The sequence below is a fragment of the Fukomys damarensis genome, unplaced genomic scaffold (assembly GCF_012274545.1).
Source record: "Fukomys damarensis isolate Sample0158 unplaced genomic scaffold, DMR_v1.0_HiC HiC_scaffold_20, whole genome shotgun sequence".
Taxonomy (NCBI): Eukaryota; Metazoa; Chordata; class Mammalia; order Rodentia; family Bathyergidae; genus Fukomys; species Fukomys damarensis.
In genome coordinates this window covers 18,381,425-18,407,038 of record NW_022900932.1, presented here as the reverse complement: position 1 = coordinate 18,407,038, position 25,614 = coordinate 18,381,425, and the positions used below count along the sequence as shown (strand labels likewise).

General features: G+C 37.4%; 1 protein-coding gene and 1 long non-coding RNA gene across 6 annotated transcripts in view; one reads left to right on the top strand and one right to left on the bottom strand.

Moving 5' to 3' along the window:
* Micu1 (mitochondrial calcium uptake 1) overlaps window positions 1–2,665 on the bottom strand; it is a 180,149-nt gene extending 177,484 nt beyond the window's left edge. For all 4 annotated transcript variants that reach the window (XM_033766549.1, XM_033766550.1, XM_010606589.2 and 1 more), the window contains exon 1: window positions 2,547–2,665. The gene's annotated coding sequence lies outside the window, so the exon portion shown is untranslated. The remainder of the gene's footprint in view (window positions 1–2,546) is intronic.
* Window positions 2,666–2,761: 96 nt separating this feature from the next.
* Window positions 2,762–25,614, top strand: part of LOC104849936 — a 46,123-nt gene continuing 23,270 nt past the window's right edge. The window contains exons 1-4 of one of the 2 annotated variants that reach the window (XR_776858.1): window positions 2,762–2,958; window positions 3,763–3,882; window positions 7,356–7,391; window positions 10,989–11,022. This is a non-coding gene — a long non-coding RNA (uncharacterized LOC104849936). Of the gene's footprint in view, window positions 2,959–3,762; window positions 3,883–7,355; window positions 7,392–10,988; window positions 11,023–25,614 lie in introns of those variants that run through there. The other variant, XR_776856.1, reaches the window with a different exon arrangement.

Here is a 25,614-nt window from a genome sequence, read left to right as displayed (position 1 = left end):
TTCCCCTTTTTTTTTTTTTTTTGAGACAGGGTCTCACTACGTAGCTCAGACTAGCCTTGAACCCACAGCAAATCTCCTGCCTCAGCCTGTGATTACAGGCATGCACTACTATGCCCAGCTTCCCCTTTTTAAAAAAATAAGCACATATTACTTTTATAATAGGAAATATAAAACATTTAAAGATACTATCCCCATGTTTTCTTCTCAAACATACTGATTTTAATATTTAATGTCTAAAAGCACTAGCAATTTTCTTATAACTTACCAAAGCAAATATAAGATCTATCTTAAAAGAAGTACTATTTTTCTTTTGGCACAAAATACAGCTATTTTTATCTTGAGTGAGGGAAAAAGTTGTGAATATTAAATTTTTAAAAACCTGGTTCACATGTAAAAAAGAATATATTTGAAAACTCTATATGGGGAAAATGGTTAATGTATAGGAAGTATTGCAGCCATGAGAAAAACACTCAAGAGGTTAAACTAACTTTGAAGTTTAAAAGTGGAAAATTGTATTTAAAAAATTATCAAATACATTAGTCCTATTCTAGCATGATGGTGCACACCTATAATCCCAGCTACTCAGGAAGCTGAGGCTGCAGGATCATAAATTCAATGCCAGCCTGAGGGCAATTTAGTGAGATCCTATCTCAAAATAAAAAGGGCTGGAGACGTTCCTCAGTATAGAGCACTTGCCAAGCAATGAATGAAGCCCTGGGTTCAGTCCCTAGTACTGAGGGAAATACATATATAAATAAGTTCTGAAGATGTTGGTCAGTTAAATATTTCATTTATAATTGTTTTACATAAAATTGAATTATGGGAGAAATCACCATGTCATTTTTTTTTTAATATAGAAAAATCAGTCTCAAGATGCATGCTTTCGAGGAATAAAAAGGTCTCATGAATAAAGTGGGGCATGGTGACAGGCATCTGATTCTCAGTTACTCCGGAAGCTGAGGCAGGAGAATAGCCTGAATCCAGGAGTTCGAGGATAGCCTGGACAGCACAGTGTGACCTAATCTCAAAAATCAAAGAAGTTTACTGAATTTAGTAAACCCTCTACAGACTATCTAGGAAGAGAGTGATAAAGGCTATGTTTGTTGGTGTCTTCCTGTATACTCTATAGAGTACAACACTGTTCTCTTGCTTTTATTGGTTCCTATCACTCATTCCCTTTCATCCCTAGCCCACAAGCTATTTCTGAATCCATGCTTTTTGTTATTATTTTGTATCTTGTGACCCTCAGTACGACATCCAGGTATCAATGACACTTTCTTCATATAAGTAGATGGCCAGCATAATATCCTATAAGTGGAAGAGATAATCAGACTTATCAAGCAAGGAGACAGACTAGCTCCTAGGCAAGTGGCAGTACATTCTAAAATTTTTAGGGTAAGGCAATATTCAACAAATGTATTACCTTGCCTACACCAGAAATCCATCAAGTTAGTCATCCCGATCAACATTTTTGTCTCAAGATGCTGAACTCTTAATTTGTCATACAGTTTAATGAAACCAAAACTCTCCTAAACTATCAGCCCCAAACTTGTTTCACCTTATCTGTCAACTCCTTTCTAATATAACCAGATCAAGTCTACACTTGATCCAAAAGGATGTTTTAATGTAAACAAAGGCACAGGTGTCAAAGAAACCACCCAAAAGATGTGAGAGCAACATCGATTTACAAAAGAATAGAAGAAAATCCGTCTTTCCGAGGTATGCCAGGAAGAATAAAACATTTTACTTTTGTCTCTTGGATATAGCGTTTGTTTATTCTACTTATGTTTTTGGTATTTACAATATTTTTCAGGTATCTAAAAAAGAAGCAATTATAAACTCCAAGTTCACAGAGCTGACAAGACGAAGTCTGTCTTAAAGTCTTCTTTCAACATTCGCATAAAGTCACTAATACCTGGCTTGTTCTCAGAACATCGTAAGTGGCCCAGCATGGGATGGTGAGAAGCGAACTTGAGAGAGAGAGAAAGAAGTGTTGCCAAGTGGAGAGTCAAGGCTGCGAGAACGAGAAACCAGAGGCGCTGGAAAACGCAATCTGAACAATCCGAGAAACATATACTTCGTTTTGTTCCTTCAAAGCACTAGTGATTTTCCACTTTTTTGAGTCGGTGATTTATAGTTCCCTACAGGAGATCCAACCTAAACTCTCGCTCCCGCTTCAGAACCATCCACAATTCGCGGGGAACATCAAGGCACCTATGCCCCTCGACGCCAGCGAGCACAGGGACGTCAGCGCTCAGGGAATCCTCTGACTGGGAACCCGGCACTGGGAGTTCTCCGGGACGGGGACGGGGGACGGGTGAGGTAAAGGAAAGCCGGGAATGGGAAGCAGGCAGGACTGCGGTCTCCTCTCAGCACGCCGAGCTGACTGTGTCACAATCAGCTATCCCACCGGTACCGATAAGTCGCCGAATCCCCCAACCAGACAAATGACTGGCCCGGAGGCCAGGTCCCTAAAGCTGTTCTGCCACCCTCTTCGCCTTCCCTAAATGGCCGTCTCCCCACACCCTTCAGAGTTCTGGACTCACCCGTTCAGGCTGGAGTTTTAGCAGGTCCTGGGTAGAAGCCGCCCACCCCTGACAACCATAGAGACGAAGAGCCAGCCGAGGACAGCCTCTCCCTCCACCGCCCACCCTCACGTGACTCTCCTAGTCGCTGGGCCTGTCGGGATCGTAGTGAAACGAGCGGGGCGGGGGGAGAACTAAGAGGAGAGGGGCGGGGGAGCAACTAGCCACGCCCCGAACTCGGCCCCGCCCCGCCTCCCCTTAGGCGGGAAAGTGGGAGGTCTCCCACAAGCCCTTGGGCGTTTCTTCTGATTTTCCGCTGCGCGAGGGGCAAAGGCGTAGTTTGTTGTGCCCGCCTTCTTCCGCTTGGTGTCCGTTTTAGTGTTCGCTAAGTAAAAAACGAGAGTGAGTGAAAAGAAAACTGGACCATAGTAAGGTGAGGAACTGTTTCGAACTGCCTTTTAAACTAGAAGTTTAAACTTCTCGTAAAATTTATCCATGTCATAACCTTTTTCCTTTTTTGACCAAAACTCATGTTGGATTTTTAAATTAAAAAAAAATTTTTTAGTACGTACATGTTTGCAGTACATAATGATCATATTCCACGTGGGGAATTGGTACATGTACATACACATCTTAATTCTTTTTTTATTCCTTTCCCCTCCCCTCCATCTCTTGGTTGCCTTCCCTTTTGCACAACATTTAGCTCCCAGTTTCCTATTATCTATCTTTGACGTTGCGCTTTATTTATATTTTGGGTTTCTCAAATAAAAGAAAGCCCCATTTCATAATTTTGAAGCAGTATTGGATTTAGAAACCTCATCATCACTTCCTTTACTGTTGCAAAATTTAGCCCCTTAAGCTAATAAAGTTTTTCTCTCAGGAAAGTGTTTCTGTGAGAAGTGAGGATGAAGATGAATTTTCTCTCCTGCTACAGAAATAAAATGAAGATATTATGATCATAACAGAATTTTAAAATAAAAGTTAAACAGTTATCCTGTTTAACACAGCTATAGAGAAAGAAACAAGTTGGGCTTGGTGGCTTGTACCCATAGTCTCAGCGCTGGGTTGGGAAGGCTGAAGCAGGAGGATCTCTTGAGCCAGGGGTTCAAGGCCAGCCTGGGGAGCATAGCCACATACAATTCTAAAAATTGTTTTTTTAAAAAGCAATTATCACTGGTGTTAGATTATGAAGTAAGCAAAATATTTTCTCCATTTATTCTCAAATGATTCTTCTCAGGAACCAAAGAAGAGCATTTTTTTTAATCATGTTCATGGCACGTCACATACAACCGAATGCTGATTTACAACCAGCCTGTGGAATGGATACCATTTGTCCCTTTACAAGTGAGGAAGTAGGGTAAGTCCCCTATGTAATAAGTAAATGCTGGAGCCAGGCACTGTTGATCTGAAGGGCACCAAAGCAGTGTGCTTCAATATATTGTGTTCTGAATCTACCTACTACAGTACTTAGGAATCTTAACTGATTTGTATCTATCAAAATGTACCTTTTGTTTGTTTGTTTTCATTTTGGTTTGTGTGTTTGTGTGTTTGTTTGTTTTCTGAGGCAGGGTCTCTCTTTGTAGTTCAGGCTGGTCCTGAACTCACTATGTGGCTCAAGCTGGCCTCAAGCTCTCAGCAATTTTTCTGCCTCAGCTTCTCAAGTGCTGGGATTACAGGCACGCGCCACCAGCCAAAATGTACCTTTTCTGAGACTGTTCTCTGAAGTGAGAAGTCTGTTTAAAAAAAAATTTCCCCCTATATGTGAATAGAATCTTAGCATGTAATCCTTGACAGTCAGCATTCCACTAACTCTGATGATGGGAATTTCAAGTTGTGTCAGAAATTACTATAGAATACTTTGGAAGCTCAAGGAACTTCAAGTAGTAACTAAATCAACTGTTTCTCAGAACAAGGAAAAATGAAAGTTAAATCAATATATAAATATTGAACAAAAATCAACTTTTAGGAATTAGTGAAATTTATTCTTGATTTTAGGTCAAAATTGTCTGTATAAAACTAAATAACCAGCCAGGTGTGGTGGCGCAAGCCTGTAATCTCAGCACTCAGGAAGCTGAGTGAGCCAGGAGGATTACTTTTAGTTTAAGGACAGCCTGGGCTACATAATGAGTTCAGGGCCAGCCTGAACTACATAGCGAGACCCTGTCTCAACAAACAAACAAACAAACAAATGAAAAACTAATCAGTTGAACTAATTATTAAATAACATGTAAAAATATAAATCACTAGTTATTCAATGTTTTGGTCTCAGGACCACTTTACACTCTTAAAAATTATTAAGGACTCCAAAGAACTTTTATGGGTTATATCTATCAGTATTTATCATATTGAAAATTAAAATTTTAAGTTGCTAATGTTTACTTAGTAATTTAAAAATAATCCATTATATTATTTATGAAAAATAACTTTTAAAAAAAGAGAGTAGCATCAGCTATGGTGGCATATGCCTGTAAAGCCAGCAGTCTGGGAGTCTCAGGCAGGAGGATTGTAAATTCCAGCCCAACCTGGGCAATTTATCGATTTAGTGAGACCTCACCTCAAAATAAAAAATAAAAAGGTTGGGGATGTAGCTCACTGCAAAGTCTCAGGATTCAATCCCTAGTACCACAAGAGAGGAGGAGGGCTCAGTTTTACATGCTTGCAAATTTCTTCAATATCTGGCTTAATAGAAGAAAACTGACTATCTTTTCAGAATTAAGTATTTTACACAATAAACAGCCTCTGACAAACTACTGTACAGTCATAAAAAATGAAGTAACGAAAGCAAATACAAGCTTACTAGTAAGAAAACAGTCTTGACCTTATAGATCACTGGAAATGGTTTCAGGAAACCCAGGAGTCCTCTAACCACATTTGGAGAACCACTTTTTTTAAGCCATATAAATGTTAGATGCTATTGTAATCTTTTTTTGTTCGCTGTTGTAATTTTTGTCTAATTGTGACATCAAGTGGAACATTTGGTGGAAAGTTAATCTATGGACTAGCCAATCTCATAAATCTGAATATTCTTTTTTTCAAGAGCATAGAGAAAGCTAGCAGAATTCAAGATCATAACCGAACATAGCTACATTCCGTACTATAAATCAGTCCACTAATCCAATATTGTCTTTCAGATTTCTGTGCAAGGTGGTTTTCTGTCATGCAAACATATAATATCACTAACCACGGTTTATGTCCCCTGTACAAACTAATATGACTCCCTGTCCAAACTCTTATGACTCCTCTCATGACCAGTAATATTTGAAGTCAAAATTCTTTTTAATTACATAAATGGAATGCCTACTGTACACAAGTCTCATAATAAGTGGTGGACTTATAAAAATGTATAAGCTCAGTTCCAGACCTTGGGTAGCTTATATACAGCCTTCCTTCAGTATCCATGGGAGGATACTCTCAGGACCTCTCTTGTGCACCAAAATCTGTAGATGCTCAAATTCCTTATATTAAATAGCATAGCATTTGCATATGATATGTGAATATACTCTGGAATATGTTAAATCATCTCTATAATACTCAAAACAATGTAAACACTATGTGAATACTTAATGTAGTGTATCGTTTTAGGGCAGTGGTGGCCAACCTATGGCATGTGTGTTGTTTTACTTTTAGGACAAAAAATGTTAATGTATGAACTGTTTCTTTCTAGACTGAAACCTCAGTATTCTGGTTTAATTGCAGTGTTGGCACTCTGTGATAAATAAGTGGGTTTTGGGTTGCCGTGTGGGAACTCATCACCATCACTAGTTTCAGGAATAATGGAAAGAAAAAAAAGTCTGCAGAAGTTGAGTGCAAACACAATATTTTTAATCCTTGGTTGGTTGAATCTACAGATTCAAAACCCAGAGGACCAACTGCCTCCAATAAGGTTCCCCCCGCCAAGTAAAAATGTACTGTATCGTTTTTCTGGGTGTGGTGGTATATGCCTGTAATCCCTGCAGTCTAAAGGCTGAGGCAGGAGGATTGCCATGAGTTTGAAGCCAGCCTGGACTACACAGTGAGACTGTCTCAAAAAAAAAAAAAAACAAAAACAAAAAAACAAAAAAATATGTATCTTCTTGCCAAGTCCAATAGTTTCCAAACCAGTTTGATAATCAAATGCTTCAGAATTATCAGGGAATATTTCAAAAATACAATTTACTGAATCCTGAATCATAAGATACTGTATACTAATGTCAGTGAACCAGAATGTTGTTCAGGAGCCTGAATTATAAAAGCCCCAGGTGATTCCCATGCAGTGACAGGATTAAGAACAAATACTAAATACCATGTATGAAACAAAGAAATGGAATAGGTCTATACACCCAGTGCCATCACATAAAACATCATCTCTGTTTTACCTTCAGTATTCAAAGGTATATTATGTTAAACCATCTGTTATCAAGAGACCGAGCATTTTATTTAATTCAGTTAAGATAGAAATTGATAACGCTTATTTCAAACATTTTCTAGTTCATCTACCTTTATCACATACATAATGATGTGAGGAGTTACCACAGCATTCTCCAACACATTATATTCTGTAAAAAGCAAAATCTCTGCTGGGGATTTAGCTCAGCGGTTCAGTAGCCTGCCTTGCAAGCACAAGGACCTGAGTTCAATCCCCGGTACCCCCCCCAAAAAAAATCTCTTTCGTGACTCACATCTGAACATTAAAAAAAAAAGTGTAATTCTGTAAAGCTATGATTCTATTTGTTTGAAATGAAATCAATGCAACGTCCTATGTTTTATTATATTTATCTTCAGGGTTCTGTAGATTACAATCCTTCAAAACCTATGCAGTCTTTCATTACAAATTCGTTTTTTCTTTCACAGTGCTGGAGATTGAACCTAGAACCTTGTGCATAGTAGGTGAGTGCTGGACCACTGAGCTATATCCCCAGCCCACAGATTTCTTTTGTTTTTCTTTTAAATTTTTGTTCTTATCACCACATGCTTGCAGTACATGATGAATGCATTCCTCATGGGGAGTTGGTACTTGCACATCTAATTTTTTTACCCTCACTTCTTCTCTCCTCCCTCTATCTCTTGGTCCCTTCCCACTTACAAAAGACCTATGTCCCTGTTTTCTATTATCTGTCTTTTATTTTGGTCTTTATTTATACTTTGGGTTTCTCATATATGAGAAACTATGTGATATTTAAGCTTGTGTGTCTGATTTATTTCACTTAACATTATGATCTCAAGGTGCATCCATTTTCCTACACATGATTCAGATTTATCTTTTTTTGCGGGGGGATTAAACTTGGGACCTTGTGCTTGTGAGGCAGGCAGAAGTACCACTGAGCTAAATCCCTGGCCCAAGATTTATCCTTCTTTATAGCGGAGCCTAGTCTACAAATTTCTTTTGAGAATATGTTGTACTGTAGTAGCTATCTAGAGACTTAGCTGTTGCAGTGAATCTTCTTTCCTAATAATTGTGGCCAGAATTAATTATATTGAGTTGAATAAGAAAAAATAATTTTAAAGCTTAAATAGCTCTTTTCTTTTACCACAAAGTGAAATGGGGAAATCAGCTGTATCAGCTATAAACGTTATGGTTTATACAAATTCAAATATATTCATTTTATGATTAAAGCTTACTTCAAAATTAAAGACTCCTAGTCTAGATTTTTGTTTATAACCGTGTCACCACCAAAAGGAACCAAAGCTTTTTGGAGAACTGGCTGATTTCAGGGCTAGGGCAGAGCAGTACAAGGTGACCTAGAACATCTTACTGTGGCCAAAAGGATTGTGCTCATCCTTGTCATAAGGAGCCAGCTTGAAGGTCTTCTCATTGACCAGATCTGGCATAAATTTTGTTCAGTGGGTTATAATTAACTGCTACACTAGCAATACAGCTTTCTTGCCGTTTGTAAATTCTGCCACTTTTCTTCTTATTGACAGTATTTAATCAACTAAAATTACAAAGAACCATTTGAGAACCATCTGACTCTATAAAGTGGAAATAAAATAGCTAAAAACAAAAGGGTAATGAACATCCTCACCCATTTTAAAATGAAGTACAAGAGAGAAACTGGGGAACCCTTAACCTTTAATAGTTTTTCTTTATAAAAACAGTTTAAACTTCATGTATATACGTAGGTCTTTTTAGTTGGAAGTAATTCTGTGGAACATGGTTCTTTTTAACAGATTAATTTAATGTTTATTTTATGAAAAAGTTTTAATGTTTATTTCATGAAAGCTGTGTGTATGTACTTTTATATGTACTTTAAAATTCAAATAATTCAACTAGTAAAAATTTTGTTCGTTATTTAGTCCATTCATCATGTTTACTCCATTCACATGGTTTAACATTGAAAAAGTACAAAGATGTATAAACATTTCCCTTCTACTTTTGTCTCTGAGACACCCAAATCTACTGACACACATGCACTTTGAATATCTTTTCATATATCTATGTAAAGAACTTTTCATTATTTTATATTGCTACCTACTAGTCCATTGTGTATATATGCCTGTATTTAATCAGTCACCTGATTTGTGTGGTCAGATAATTAGATGGCTTCCAGTTCTGGCTCCTACAAATAACCTATGTTGAATAATCTTGAAGATATATCACTTTGCCTTTATGTGAGACTATGGAGCAAACTTGTAGAAGTGGAATTGTGAGGTCAAAGGTATCACAGATTGGTTTCTCTGGGAAGCAGATTTTGTGATAGAAATGTAGAGTTCAAGATGTTTTTTAGAGAGTGCCCTTGGGTCCAACAGCTGTGGAAAGGAGAAAGAGGAAGAGGAATTAGGCAGAGGCTAAAGTTGACCTGTGGTGCACCCGTGCAGCCTCATGAACTCCACGGGGAAGCTGTGGAGCTGAAATGACTCATCAGAGTTGTCCTGCACTGGGTGAGTGTGGCAAGACCTTTATATCCGTCATAGGATGTGGGCTGCTCTGGAAAAACATGTCCAGTGGGCCACTCTTTGCAGCCAAGGGGTTAGCATTTGAAAATTGCCTGCAGCTGGAGCAACAAGACCTTTCTGAAAGGAATATCTATTTTTTTTTCATGTTGATAGAAATTGGCATACCAAATTTACACTGTACTAGCAATATATGAAAATGTCTACCCATTACCTTTCCCAACATAATGTGTTATCGAACTTCTGTATATTTGCCAGTCTGGGTAGTAAAATGTGACAGCTCGGTGTAGTTTGATTTTCCTTTACAATTTTTTTTTCTGGGCATGGTGGTGCATGCAGAGGCAGAAGGATCACTGTGAGTTTGAGGCCAGCCTGGGCTATGTAGTGAGTTACATAGCAAGATCTTATGCGCCCCCCCCTCAAAAAAATCGATCAATAAAATTTTTTTAATTTTAAGGGCAGTTTAGTTTCTTTTTATACTTGTTTAAGACCCACTTTTCTTTTTCTCTGAATTGTCTATTATTTATATGTTTTGTACATTTTCCTACTGAATTGAATTTTTATTTTTTTATTTATTTGATCTTATTGAGTTTATTGGTAGTTTTTAAGTATACAGTACAGTTACATTCATCATTGGGATCTTGTACCTTTACATGACAGATCTTGGTTCTCATTTTTTCCCCATATGAATTGAATTTTTAAAAAGTGTTGTGCAGGAACTCTTTTTTGGGTAGCCATGCTTTCACCACATAACCTTCCAACATAGGCATATGATCATATTTTGTTAAATTAACATTTTGTGTTTACATGGCTACGACTGTGTAAATGTTATTCACAACTGAGTCACACAGACTACTATAGTTACCTTTTCCTGTATCATTTCCTGTTTTCCTTTGGTTAATAATTGGCTCTTGATGCTTTTTTTTTTTTTACTTAGTTTCTTTCCTGTGTCTATCACAAATTCTTCCTTCAATTCTCCAACTGATGTACTATGATATTCTTTACTATCAACACCAATAATTGCTACCAATAATTTTTACTACCAATAATTGCTTCTTTACTAGGCAAGACAATGGTCTCCTTATTATCTCCCCCTTTCTACCATTGTCTGCCTATAGTTTATTCTCAAATGACAGCAAATGATCTGTTTAAAATGTAAGCCAGTGATTTTCTTCCAACAATGACTTAATTCGTTTTAGCATGACAATGAGTTACTTTATGGGGTCCTACCATATCTAACATATCCACCCACCCTGTACTGCTCTGACCTCACTGCAGATTGCTCTTCCTCTCCATCTCTCACATGTCTCTACCCCCACTGGCAGTTCCTTCTACCTGAAAAAATCTTCTGCCACAGATCCACACACCTAATTCTCTGATTTTCCTCATGTCTTGGATGAGATGCCACAATGAGGTCTACACATCTGTTCTGACTACTCTATTTAAAAATTTAATATGTAATTTTTACTCAGTGCACACCTAGAATAATTTCAATCCTCTTTCCCTTAATTTACTTTTTCTTTTTTTTTTCATTCCCTTTATTGCCTTCTAATACATTACACAGTTTATTTACTTATTATCTTTCTCTATTAGAATGAAGATTCTGTAAAAAGTGGCTTCACAGGTGTGGCTCAAACAGGTACTCAATAAATACTGTGTTTGGTTGTTTCTTTTTCTTTTCTTTTTTCTTTCTTTGGTACTGGGAATTGAACTTGGGACCTTGCACTTGCAAGGCAGGCAGCAGAACCACTGAGCTAAATCTCCAGCAATAAATATTTATCGTGAATGAATATCCTTTTTCTTAAAATGTCTGAACTCATCAGAAAAGTGCAACTTTTTTTTTCTTTTGGTACTGGGGATTGAACTCAGGACCCTGCACTTTCAAGGCAAAGTTTCCAACTTTTATCCCATTCAGAACACCTATCTTTTTGTCCCAATCCCTGTCATTGTTTTCTTGGCCTGGTATTTGCTCTCATCATGACCTGGCCCTCATTATCAATTGGGGAATTCCATTCACCTCCTTCCTACAGATCTTCTAGTGTTACACTAAATCTCTAGAGATTATAGAGAATGGCTGCCATTCTGAGCCAAATTTGAGTCCTTTTATTGTCAGCTGGCATTGGAGAGTTGAGCAGCTCACAGAAGCTCTCAAGGAGGAAAAGTGGTTTGTGGGGTTCTTTTAAGCAGCTCTTTTAATTAAGGAGGGCTCAGGGAGAAGGGGAGTGCAAGTGGAATCTTCCAGAAGCAGAATTTTGCTAAGTTAGTGGGGGGGTCAGAAGAAGTTTCATACAGATTAATTGAAACAAAATATCACACAGGCGCTGAGTATTCTGTTTACAAGGTCATAAAGATAGTATAGGTGCAGACTGCTCTACCAACTGGGTAGGTCATAAAAATAGCAGTTGCAGATTGCTCTATCAGATGGGGTGCATCATTGTCATGCATTAACTGAGGGACTCCCTATGGGGGAAAGGGGAGGTGACCACCTGGAATCACTCGACTTTACATAAATGGAATCAGGTTGGCTATCACAGTGGTACCTGAACTCTTTGTCTTGTTTTTGCTTTTTCCCTTGTTTTTCAATGAACACTTATTTTTTTTTTCTTTTTTCTTTTTGGTAGTAGACTCTTAAGGAAGATAGCAAAGTTTTGGAGCTCTCATACATCTGGAATTTTCTTTAGCCCAGCTGTATGTTTAATTGAGAGTATCACATGTTATAGACATCTAAATTAAAAATACTTCTGCTTGAGGATTTTTAAGACATTGAATTACTATCTTCTAGCTTCTAGTGTTGGTCTTGGGTGTGATGTAATTTTGATTCTTGATCTATTATGTGTTGTTTGTTTTCTCTGAAAGTTCTTAGGGTCTTCTCTATTTATCCCCCAATACCTGATGTGCTATGTTGCCAGCCTTTTTCTTCCTTAATATGATGGCCCCCCAATGGGTCCTCAATGAGGGGACTTACATCCTTTGGTTCTATGAAACCAGTTTATTTCTACAGTAACTTTCTCCTGGTTGTTTGCTTTCTCTAGAATTTCTTCCTATGTGGCACCTCTTCAAAAAGCACTCAGCAGGTTTCTGTCTCAAGTGTTATTTATTAGGCATAATTTACACAATACCCAAAAAAGAATTAAAAGAAACAACGTATGGGGCTGGAGATGCAGCTCGGTGGTAGAGCACTTGCTTAGAATGTGTGAATCCCTGGATTCAATCCCTAGCACCACAAAAAAGAAAGAAACAGCGTGTTCTAAGATTTAATAACACATACAAATTTTTCAACAAGCAGCAAAGAGAAGGAATCACAAAATTTAAAAAACAGGCAAAATCAGTAGGCTGTCACTTTCTAAGAATAGCTGGACTAAATGGGTTTGTGAGAACAAATTGGTGTCACTTCTCAGTTTAAGGATTATGAAGTACTCTACAACCTATATTAGTGCCCAGCACATTCTGGGAACTTGGTAAATATTAATTGAAAGAATGAACAAGTATTTTCCCTAAATATATTAATTAGATAATAGAATACAAGCACTGTGCACACACAAACACACCCCAAGTGGAGTTATCTTTGGAGAGTCCCTTATTTTTATGCCTTAATGCCTTTAAACTAAAAATCTATCTAATATTTGTATTTTCATCATGTTTACTTTCCTGTTAACCTAGACTCACAAGTAACAGTCACTCTGGGGGAAAAGGAACTATTTTATTGCAACACACACAAAAAATTTGGTATTGAACATTTAAATGTCATTTTGATATTATAGATCATGTAATGTAGGTAGTTTTTTGTTGTTGTTGTTTTGTTTTGTATGGAGGATCAAACTCAGGTCCTTGTGCTTATGAGGCAGACAGTGGGACCACTGAGCTAAATCCCAAGCCCTGTAGGTAGTTTTTTGATTGGATGTTTTACAAGGTAAGGATTTTGAAATATTAAAGAAAAATTAAAATGGAGGCCTCATTCGGATATCTGCCTATGACAGACAGGAACTTAAGGTGTCCTGATTTCCCCCAAAATGTCAGCTCTAAACATGAATGAAACTTAAACTTTTTTTGTCAGCATGATTTGATAAAATTGAACCAGTCCACTACAAATAAGCTTAAACAGCTCACTTGCCATCAAAGGAATGTATACTTACAATAACCAATCACAATAAACAGCCATGTAATTCCACGTTTATATTTAAACTGTACTATGACTGTTGTGAGCTAAATTTCTTACCACATACAGTTTGAATTCATCCAGTTCATGAACTTTACATTTTTTCCCCATAACTTAATCAGTGCTTTAATTTAAATATTTCATTTCATGGGCAAGTTTGAGTAATGCACAAAAACTGCATATAGGATCCAAATATAAACTAACAACATAATAACAGGGGCCAACAATCTCTCAGTCTCCCTCAATCTTTAATTAGACTTCATGAACTTTACTTTTATGCAGAATAAAATTTTTAATATGATCTGATTTTAGGGGGCCCATTTTGGAGTCAGAAAAGGAACCCTTAAAAGACTTCCTAAGCTCTGAGACCAGTATGTAACTATAGGCCAGTATGCACGGATTTCATTGTGCTAGCTGCTTTTTCCTGGACCACTGGGTTCTGGGTATGCCTCTCTTGGATCCAAGCTCTGTTTTCTCTGTCTCTTTCTCGCTCTTGGGCTGGGGATTTGGCTGATTGGCACCACCGCTTGCCTCGCTTGCCTTGCCTAGTGCAAGGTCCCAAGTTTGATTCCCAGTACCAGAAAAAAAAAAAAAATCTCCTCTCTTTCTTGCTCTTAAAATGGGTCTGGGGTTTATTATAGGGCTTACACATGGTAGGCAAATGTTCTACCACTGAGCCACATATCCCCTCAAGCTACAAGCTATGCTGTTTTTGCATTTCAAGCTTTCTGACTTTATGATGTGTACCATTGCTTTTTGGTAAGTTCACCTTACATTTATTTTATTTTATTTATTTTTTGGTACCAGGGATTGAACTCAGGACCTTGAGTGTGCCAGCCAGGTGGCAGAACCACTGAGCTAAATTCCTGGCCTACGTACCTTCCATGTATAAAGGGAGGAAATCTGATTCCCTGGGTTTTTGGACAGCTGTAGAACCAATAAGTCTGTTGTCATGATTTAGATATAAAACGTCCTTGAGAGAGATGGGGCTTTTGGTAGGTGATTGGATTATAGAGGTGCTGTACTCATCAGTGGATTCATCCCTTGATGAGTTCATTCCTGAGTGGGCTGTTAGGAGATGGAGCCTGCTTGGAGATGAGAGGTCACTGAGGGCCTGACCTGGAAAGCTGTATTCCTACTTCCAGTTCCTCTCTGCTCTCTTTTCCCCCCAGCCACTATGGGTTGAAAAGTTTTCCTCATCCTGCCTTTTTCCATGATGTTTCTGCCTTGGGGTCAGCCAACCATGGGCTGAACCCTCTGAAATTATAAACGAAACTATACCTCTTATACTTGCATAGGTCGGGTATTTTGTCCCAGTGACAGGAGAGTGACTAATCATATAAAAAAAGACATTTTCCCTACCTCCCTCAAAAACTCATGTGTCCTACATGTATACCCACTATAGATTGGGATCTTATGCTTTTTTGAAAACATGGATGGATGAACACTACAAAGGATAATCTGGAATTGTGGGGGCCACTGTGAAAAGCCTTCAACTTAGTACAATTTAGAATATCCTGAACCTCTCAGAAACAGTCTACTCTGTTCTCTGGAATGCAGGACTTTCCAAAAGACAGAATAACTCAAAATAACTTCTACAAAGGAATATTTACGCACATCAATGAAAAATTAAAGGCTAAAAGTCAGGCTACTAACTCCTACTAACTCCTTGTCTCCTCTGTTCCCTCTGCTACCTGATTATTCTGAATCCACTGTTTTGATCGCTTTCCTTTCCCATCTAAGCTTTCTTGGTGCCAGCTTCCCCTAAAAACTACTCCATCAAAAGAACTTCAAATCTTGCAGTGCCTGTCCAGCTAAATTTAAACCTAATGTCTGATCCATTGTAAGGACTTCACTGATCCTACCAAACCAGATTCACAGGGAAATTTAAATCATTATAAGGACCTATGACTCAGGAATTCCTGATTTTTATCAGTTTGTTCATATGTGAGTGGACACAGGGGATGCTTAGAAATGGCTAGAAAAAACTCACTGAGATAATCCAACTAGAGAACTTGAAGATATTATTGAACATATATCCAAAGAAGGGATATGAAGGACTACAGAAATGTACCACCCATTATAAGCTACCCTGAAGTATTCCCCATAAATAGACTGGGCCATAATCTAATCTTTAAACCAAAAGGAATGAACCCATTGTAGTCTATTATATCTGTCTAAAACTTTTCAAACACTGGGCTTAAAGGCCAAGATGATAAAGTGGCTTTATCAGGCCATTTTGTTAATGGACTGCACAGGAAAATAAATTACTTACTAAAGAATGAGTGCTAACTCCCTGAACTCAGTACAGCATCTTACAGAACATTTTGAAAGGACATTAGACCAAAAAGGAAAGTATCGGACAAACAAATTAATGGACTTAAAATTACAACAGTCGCAGAGACCTCAGCCTAATTAAGAAATGTAGGGGCAGGAGACGTAGCTCAGTGGTAGAGTGATTGCCTAGCACTGCAAGGCCCTGGTTTTGATCCCTAGCACTGAAGAGAGAGGGAGAAATGGGCTGGAGTGGGAGAGAGAAAGACCCATTGATAGAGACAACTAATATTATTTGTAAAAGAAGGGGCATAGAAAAAGACTTCTTTGCAGACTATGAAGTCTTGACAATTCTCAGCGTTGGGGGCTCTGCAGAATTTCTTGGTGAGTTACTTCCTATAATTCTTTTAAATTGATTAAGGACAAACCAAACTTCAAATCAGTGAAGAAATTCATGCTATGTTGGTGAATACCAGAGTGACTCTTTCTACTTTATAGTCCATTATAATGTATCAAAAAGTTCCTCAGAATACCTCTCTGGTAGAAATTTCAAGGCAAGTTTAAAGTATTCCTTTATTGGAACCCATAACTCTTGCCATTGCCCCTTCTTTCAAAAAGCATGCAGGGTGAACTGGGTGTGGTAGCACACACCTGTAATCCCAGCATTTGGGAGGCTGAGACAGGAGGAGTGCCATGAGTTTGAGGCCGGTTTGGGCTACATAGTGAGTTCAGGACCAGCCTGAACTACATAGTAAGACCTTGTCTCAAAAAACAAAAAAGTTATGCAACCTATTATGTGATTCTTCCCTTGTAAATCTACTAGGCAGAAATCTGCTGTCTATACTTGGGGATCAAAAATTTTCCTTTAGAAATAAATTGAAATAGATTTCAGGTCCATCAGACACTGAAACATTCTGGGCTTTCCAAAGCCAAATTGGTTGCTGTGAATTCCTGTTGCCCTACAGGCACCTTCTTACACATGTGTAAGAAAAGTTTAAAGCATTAAGATGATTAAAATTTAACTTGACCCTTCTAAGGTGTTTCCTAAATTCAGTATCAGTTAAAACTTGAAGCAATACAAGGAATTGCTCCAGTCCTAGAAGACCTGATAGATCAAGAACTAATTATTCCATGCATCAGTCTGTAACACTATCTTAACTATTATTGAAAAAAAAAGTGGATGGAGACAGAATTCATCTTGGACTTTAGAGCTATAAATAAACATTTCAAGCATACCAAATCCAAACCCTGCTAGGAAGGGAATCAGTTTAGTCTGAGTGGTTCACAGTAGTGCACTTATGTTCTACTTAGTTTAGGGCAATAGAGACAATAGGGCCTTTTTTTTTTTTGCTTTTACTTGAAAAAAATCAACAGTATTTTTGAAGAGTGGTGCCTGAGGGAAGCACAGTTCTTCAAAGTTATACATCAAGATTTTAAAACTCTGCAATTTCCCAGGAATTCTTTCTTGATTCAGTCTGTAGATGTTTTGTTCCTGTGTTCTTCGTCTAAAAAGGATTCAAAAATCAAACTATTACATTTGTCCCAACTGGCTTACAAGGACCACAAGGCCTCTCAAGATAATTTTCAATGTTTATAAGAGGCAGTGTATTATCTAGATTGTGAATTATTTGAGAAAGGAATCTGTCTTCAGAAAAATTACACACCATCCAAAATTATCCTAGATGCATGACTAAGAGACAACTCAGAGAGGATTCCTTGAATTTTCAGAATATTGTAGGTTCTGAATCTTCAATTTTTTTTTATTGGCCTCTCCACTCTGAGCTAGCTAAAAATAGCACTCAGGAACTGCTTTCTTGGGAAACAGAACATGAGGTAGGCCTTACTTGGCTCAAATGGGCTTTAAAAGTCTGTTACATCCAAATTGTCTGAAAGCAGTATCAACCAAAATTATAGAATCCTCTTTGGACCTTGTTTGGGAAAATAACTTAGGTGTTCAGGTTCTTGCTGCTGTAGAAGATGTAGAAAAGACTGAGTGGGTTGAGGATTTAGGTCAGTGGTTCCACTGTCTGCCTCACAGGCACAAGGACCTGAGTTCAATCCTCGATACAAAAAAAAAAAAAGACTGAGCATACCCAATATTTTTTAGGTACAGGCTAACATATAAGAATCTGCTTCTAGGGCCGGGGATTTGGCTCAGTAGTTCTGGCCTTGCAAGCACAAGGACCCAAGTTCGATCCCCAGTACCAAAAAAAAAAAAAAGAATCTGCTTCTACCTCCCTCAAGCTTATATATTTCTCTCCACACCTCTTTGAACCTGCTATTATTCTTTTGTGTGTGTGTTTGAACTTTCATTTGCCTGATAAAAGAGAAACTTGCAACTATGTCAAATTTTCTACCCAGAATTCGACTCCTAGATCACATTTACAAGAAGCATCTCTTATGCTTTAGAGCTAAAATGTCTCTCAAAGTCTTACATTTGGAGATGGGGCCTAGTCAGAAGAGGCTGGTCCCTGGAGATGCAACTTGAGAGAGTGTATTCTCATCCTAGATTCTTCCCTTTTCTCTCTGCTTCCTGGCCACCATGTGGTGAAGAGCTTTCTTGTACCATGCTGTTCTGCCATACTATTTCTGTCTTGGGGCCAGCTGACTATGAACTGAACCCACTGAAACTATGAGCAAAACTAAGCCTCTCCTCCTTTAAGTTGAGGATATTAGGTATTTTGTCTTGGCAACAGCAAAGCAACTGACACAAAATCAGTGATTAATCAAGAATGGATACATTGGGTTGATGGTTCCTATGCTAAAAACGCTGAAGGAAGGGCTGGGGATTTACCTCAGTGGTGCCCTCACCTGCCTCGAAATCGCAAGGTTCTAAATTCAATCCCTGGTACAAAAACAAAACAAAACTCTGAAGGAAAATACCAAGTTCAGTATGTAGTTACAACCCAACATGTATCACTAGAAAAATGAGCATCCTCTTATTTAACTCAACTAGCAGAATTATCCAAGCTTGTAAAATAGCAAAAAGACTATAAGTGTATATACCGAGAATGGATAAGCGTTTGAAATAGTTCATGATTTTGATATGTTGTAGAAAAAAAGGCTTTTTAACATCAATGGCATGCCTATTAAAAACAAATGGACACGAAGTTTCCAACCTGCTTCTTGTTCTGCTGTTACTTTCACAAATAGTTGTTACAAAAATTAAAAACCATACCAATAGAAATATCAGGGAGAGTCTATGGCTGGTATTCAAGTTAAGCCTGCCATCCATGAAACTGGCCCATCAAATAAGTTTTATGTCCTGCATAAAATCCATTTGGAAAATGTAAAAGAAATACAGTATATTCTGGGTGTGATGTGCATGCCTATAGACTGGAGACTGAGTCAAGAGAATCACATGCTCAAGGCCAGCCTGGGCAACACAGACAACATAACAAGATGATGTCTCAATAAAAGGAGAGAAGAAAAGAAAAAGGAAAGGAATCTAACATGCCCCAAAAGACATACATAAGCCCCAGAAACTGAAAAGCAAAAATGAATAAATGAAAGATCACTGAAGGATTCTAAGAGGTCCCAAAAGGCTGCTTGTTACTTCCCAAAACCCTAAAAGTGCCACTCCTCTAAGCACTCCATTCTCTTACTGTGGGGTGGATAAAATAATTCATATCCTAACAAAACATTGATGAGGAAACTTCCAGAATGGTTGCACAAGTGTGTGGTCACCTGTCTCTTGGGAGGCTGAAGTAGGACAATTCTGGTGAGTTTAAGGCCAGCTTGAACTACACAGCAAGACTCTGTCTCAAAAAACCAAAAGCAAAAACAAAACAAAGTATATGATCATTGTCTGACTTGTCAAGCCCATAATCCTGGAAGAACCTTGAAAATGGCTCTAAGAATGACTCTCCCATTACCAGGGCCATTTGAACACACAGATAGATGTCATTCCATTGCCTAACTGTAGGATAATCAATATGGACTTGTAATAATTTGTACATTCTCAGGATGGATAGGAGCTCTTTTTTTTTCCAAAATGGCAGATGCAATTACTGGAATCAAAAAGTTACTGGAGTATATTTTTCTACTTTTCCCAGTGATATTTCAAATGATTAAGGAATATGCTTTCCTGGAGTAAGCAATGAAATAATGAACCAAAGTCATTTAAGCATTATGTAACTACCATTATCCCTACCACTCCCAATCTTCTGAAAAGGTTGAAAGAACTGATGATATTTTTAAATTAAAATTAGCAAAACTAACAGCATATAGGACTATACTGGCTTAATGTATTTTCCTTAGCTCTTATGTTAATCACATATACACTTTTCTAAAAAACAAATTATGCTGGGTATGGTGGTACACATCTGTTGGGTGAAACCTGGGCTACATAGTGAGTCTAAGGCCAGCCTGAACTACATAGTGAGACCCTGTCTCAAAAAACTAAAAATCAAAACAAAGCAAAAACACTTAACAAAAAAGTGTCACTGGACAGTTCTCTTAATGATAGAATCCTGTGTGAGCTCTTATAAACTTTTGTGTGACCCAGTATAGTAAAGCATTAATATGGAATTCAAAAGCTTACTTCTGCTAGGTCTAAGGTGTCTCCAGGGACACGTCACCTGATGAAGACATTCACACATTCAGCAGTGTGAAATAGTTCTTTGTTAATTTGCCCCTAAAGCTGCTGTTAACTGGTTAACTTTCCTTATCTTCCCTCACCTCCATAGTCTGTCCCTTGAAATTAAATTTAAGACTTTTCAGGGGTTTTTTTAGTACTATGTTTCTAATATTATATAATTTTTTTAACTCATAGAAAAAATTATATTTGCTTTACACACATGGATTGTATTTGGGAATAGGAAAACAATTGACATGCCATAGCTTCATAAAAGGGGCTTTATTCTCTTATGTTTTTATTATAAACTCTCTTTAATAGGCCTGTGTATTCAAATTATGTAGCCCCTTCAGGCTACTTCCTTTAACAGCCTGGATCTCAGTTCCTCAGCTATAAATCATTATGGCACTTGTTATTACACCATGCAAATTAATCTATATACTACTTACTATGACTAAGTTTTTAAAATCGATGAGAACTAGTTGTTAATGTCAGTTAAATGCTTGAAATTTTTTGGATTAAACAAATATACTATAATTGCCTTTCTAAGGAACTTAATTAGCCTTTCAAAAATAATTAGTCGTTCAACAACATGGTTTTGGGCAGTCTGTGTATTTAAAGACTAGCTATGGTGTTGGTATAAAAAAATTAGAGGGAGATCATATAGGAAAAAAAATAAACAAATTCAGTTTCACCATGCTCTCAGACCACACCAAAATCAACGCAGAATATTTCTGATGTCTCTGAGTTTTTTCCCACAGCAAGCAAATTCTTCAGCAGACAACAGCTGGGTGTCCTTGAATTTGACTGGATTCTGACACTACCTGCCTAGAGATAGCAGCAGATCCCACAAGTTAAAGGCTAGGTCTCACAGGACCATCTGCCACTTCAGATGCCAGCCACAGGATTGTTTTACCTGTGGTTTTGATCATCTGGCTGTGAATTGAAGTTCTCACACCCTTTCCTCCGGTTCTAACTCACTAGGGTGGCTCATGGGACTCAGGGAAGGAAGCATGTTTATTTGTTTATTATACAGGATGTTCTGAAGGACATGGATAAATGCACAGGCTGAAGTTATGTAGGAAGAGGCCAGGAGCTTCTGTGTCCTCTCTAGACCTGCCACCTTTTAGGAACTTCCACATGTTCGGGTATCCAGAAGCTCTCTGAAGTCAACCTTTTGAGGGTTTTATGAAAGCTTCATTACCAAGGGCTGATGGATTAAATCATTGCCACTGGTAATTAACCTTCCACCTATCTCTTCTCCCTGAGTGTTAGGGATTAGGGCTAAAAGTCCCAACCCTGTAATTTTGACTTGATCTTTCCTGTGGCCAGTGTCCTTCTGAAGCTGCCTAGGGCTTCCAGCCACCAGCAGTCTCAGCATACAAAAGACACAAAAACACATAAGTAAATTTGAATTATTAACACTTGGAACCATTAAAATCTATGTGAGATAAATTGTACAGTATTTTACAGTAAACAGCTGAAAAAATAGAGTTAAAGCTTAAGTCTGGCTAACAGTTACAAAAGAAATCATAGAATTTAGAAATCATGACATTGCAGCTCCTAATGAAATAATGGATCTAATCAGTGATTACCAATAGTTTTGGAACCCATTAAAAGAAATTTTGTGTGGAAAACCTTATAATGAGCTTATCTACTTGAAAAATACTTGAACCCATTGGTCAAAATTAACATTATTAAAGTGAGACAGCCCTGATATTCCGGTTGGGGTACTATAACAGAAAAAGGACATAAAAGAAATCTGACTAAGCTATGGACTTTAATTAATAGTAAGGTATCTATATTGATTCATTAAATGTAATAAATATACCACACTAGTGCAAGATATTAATAATAGGAAGGATGAGCTAAAGATTAATCTAGGAATTCTGTATATCTGAAGCTATGTTTAAGATTGTGATTTTTTTTTTTTTTTTTTTTTTGGTACCAGGAATTGAACTTGGGACCTTGTGCTTGCTAGGCAGGCAGCAGAACCACTGAGTTAAATCCCCAGCCCTTTCTGAAGCTATTTTTTAAAATAAAATTTAAATCATGCATGCTGGCCCACACCTATAATCTCAGCACTCTGGGAGGTCAAGGCAGGAGGATCCCAAGGCCAGCCTAGTCTACATAACAATTTCGAGGCCAGCCTGGCATATAGAAAGACACTATCTCAAAACACCAAACCAAATCAAACCAAAAAGCTATTGATAGAAAACTTGGGCAAACCAGATATATTCCTCCTGAAGTAATTAAATAAGAAGCACCTAAGAGGTACTCTTGCTAAAGACATTGAACTTGAATCTAATGAAGCATTTATATCACACTACTACTTTATAGGAAATATGCCTCATTGATAACTGTAATGCCACAAGGGTGGAAATGGGGTGAGTGCAGTGTAAAATACTTGCCTAGCATTTGTAAGGCCCTAGGTTCTATCCTCAGCATCAAAAACAGCAATAATAATGATAATATTAATAATAATAATAATAAAATCACAAGAATGCAAGCACCCAAATCCACTCTGTGGGCATTTTACAAATGACACAGTTGTTTGGTTGTTTTTTTTGGTTTTTTTTTTTTTTTGGTACCAGGGTTTGAACTCAATACTTTGTGCTTGCAAGGCAGGTGGCAGCACCACTGAGCTACATCCCTGGCCCTGACCCAGTTTTTAAAATAAATAAATAAATAAGTAAATAAAATAGCATATAAATTAAGAGAGAAGCTGTAATAAACTTAGGAGATATGTGAACCAAATGTAATATGCTGACCTGGCCTAAATCCTGATTCGAAGAAATCAGCTAAAGATCTAGGTAAATTTGAAAATGGAGGACCAGGGTTGTAGCTCAGTGGCACCATGACTGTCTAGCAAGCACAAGGTCTTGCATTCGATCCCTGGTACAAAAATAAAAATGGAGAAGAAATTTAATTAGTGCTAATTTATTAGGTATGATTATGGAATTATAATAATATTTTTAAGATCTTTATCCATCAGAGAGACACCTATCTGAACTATTTTGATTTAACATGAAAAAGATGGAAACTTTTCATAGTTTTTCCACATATTCCATGTAAAATTAGGTCTCTACTTTACAGCACAAACAAAAAGAAATCCCAACTAAATTAAAGACCTAAAGTACAAACTTCTTTCCTGAAGTTATATATAAACTACATGAAAAAAAGGCATTTCTAAGTAGAAATTATAGAGAAGATTGAGAATTTGCAGCATTATTTTAATAATACCAAACACTGGAAACAACTGATATCCACCAGCAGCCACTAATTTTTCATACAATAGAAATTTATACAATAGTAAATCTAACAATAAAGATTAATCCTGGAAATATAATGTTGTATAAAAAAGTAAGTTTTAAATGTACAATATTATAAGTTTAAAAGCAAAAAATACTGTTATTAATGGATACACATAAAATAGAACTATAGTGAATATGAAAAGAATATATACCACCTTGAAGATAGTAATTATTATGAGGAAAAAAGAGAAAGAGGAAAAGATGAAGGGCTACAGCTTTTATCCAGAACTTTTGTTCATTAAACAAATAGTCAAAAAACTAGGTGTGGTGGCACAAGCCTGTAATCTCAGTATTCGTGAGGTTGAGGCAAAAGGATTACGAGGTCAAGACCGGCCTGGGCTCCATAGAGTTCAAAACCATAGTGAGGCCCTGTCTAAAAAAACAAAACAAGCCAGCCATGGTGGCAAACACATGTAATCCCAGAACTCTGGGAGGCTGAGGCAGAAGGATTGCAGATTTAAACCCAGCCTGGACAACTGAGTGACTTAGCAAGACTATCTCAAAATGAAAAATACAAAAAGGGCTAAGGATGAAGTTCTTGGAAGTTCTAAGGAAGTAGGACTTGGGTTCAATGCCCAGCACCAGCAAAGAAAAACAAAACAAAAACTGAAGCAAATATGTAAAATTGGCATGGTTACTTAATAAATGTCAATTATGTTTGATGTACTTTACAAAATAAAAAATAAGGAATGCCCAAAGTAAAAATGAAGAGTATATATACTTCCTGTAAATATAAATATTTTTGCATAAATCTGATTGACATAGTAAAATAACCCTGAGACTGTGATCTAAATCATAAAGTGTCCAGAATAGTAACAAGTATCAAATATAGACGGTGAATCTGAGTGGGTGTGACTCTCACTCAACAGACTTGGCTGCATAAGAAATGATATTCGCACCTGCCTCGCAAGCATAAGGTCCTGCATTCAATCCCTGGTACCCCCCCAAAAAAAAGAAATGATGCATTCAGTTTTACCTACCTGACCTCCCTGTTTCCCTGCTCTTCTAAATGAACTATTATACAGTGGATCCTCAAGTTACAACCAGCCTGACATACAACTTGGTCTAATTAGGTTAATGGAAGATTCATCTGCCTCTTGTTATCTATACCATGTACCCAGGTAAACATCCAGATCTCAGCTGTATTGATTTACAGCCAACTTGAGTTACAACTAGTCCTCAGAAACCAATCGAGTTCATAAATGAAGGGTCCACTTCCCATGCACTCCAGTCTTTGTTTCAGGGTTTGCTAATAGGGAACTCAAATGATGGCAATTAGGTCATTCCCACCTCAACACAACCCTTTTGTTCATAAATGTAAGAGATGTTTAATCTACAATGGGCTCCTTGGATTCACACACCAACACTATGTTACAGTAATGACTATGGTGTCCATTCAGTGTTGGATGTGGTATTATGATATACCTTATGGATAGTCATACTACACCAGGCTTTAGTTTAGTTTTGTTACAAGGTAGCCAGGATTTGGGCAGGTACAGTGGTGCACACCTGTAATCCCAGTGCTAGGGAGACTGAGGCAGGAGGATCATGGTGCTAGTCAGAATATATCAGAAGGAAGTTTCATAAAAATAAATAACAAACATCAGGTATTTGGTCACCTTATATGTTAGAGTATTTTCCTTTTAATCCAGCAAGTGTTGTAGCTTCCCCTACACCTCCTTTTTTCCCTTTTATTTCTTAATTCAAATGATTTTGGATTCATTGAGATAGGCCTACTAAAGTATCAGTAGTATCATTAGAAATCATTATGCATTTCATTCTCAAGTCAACAGAAAATGACTAAATGCTCATCATGTGTAAAAATACTGTCCTAGGGCTCCAACCTCTTTTCTTTCTTTCTTTTTTTTCTTTTTTCTTTTTTTTTTTTTTTTTTTTTTT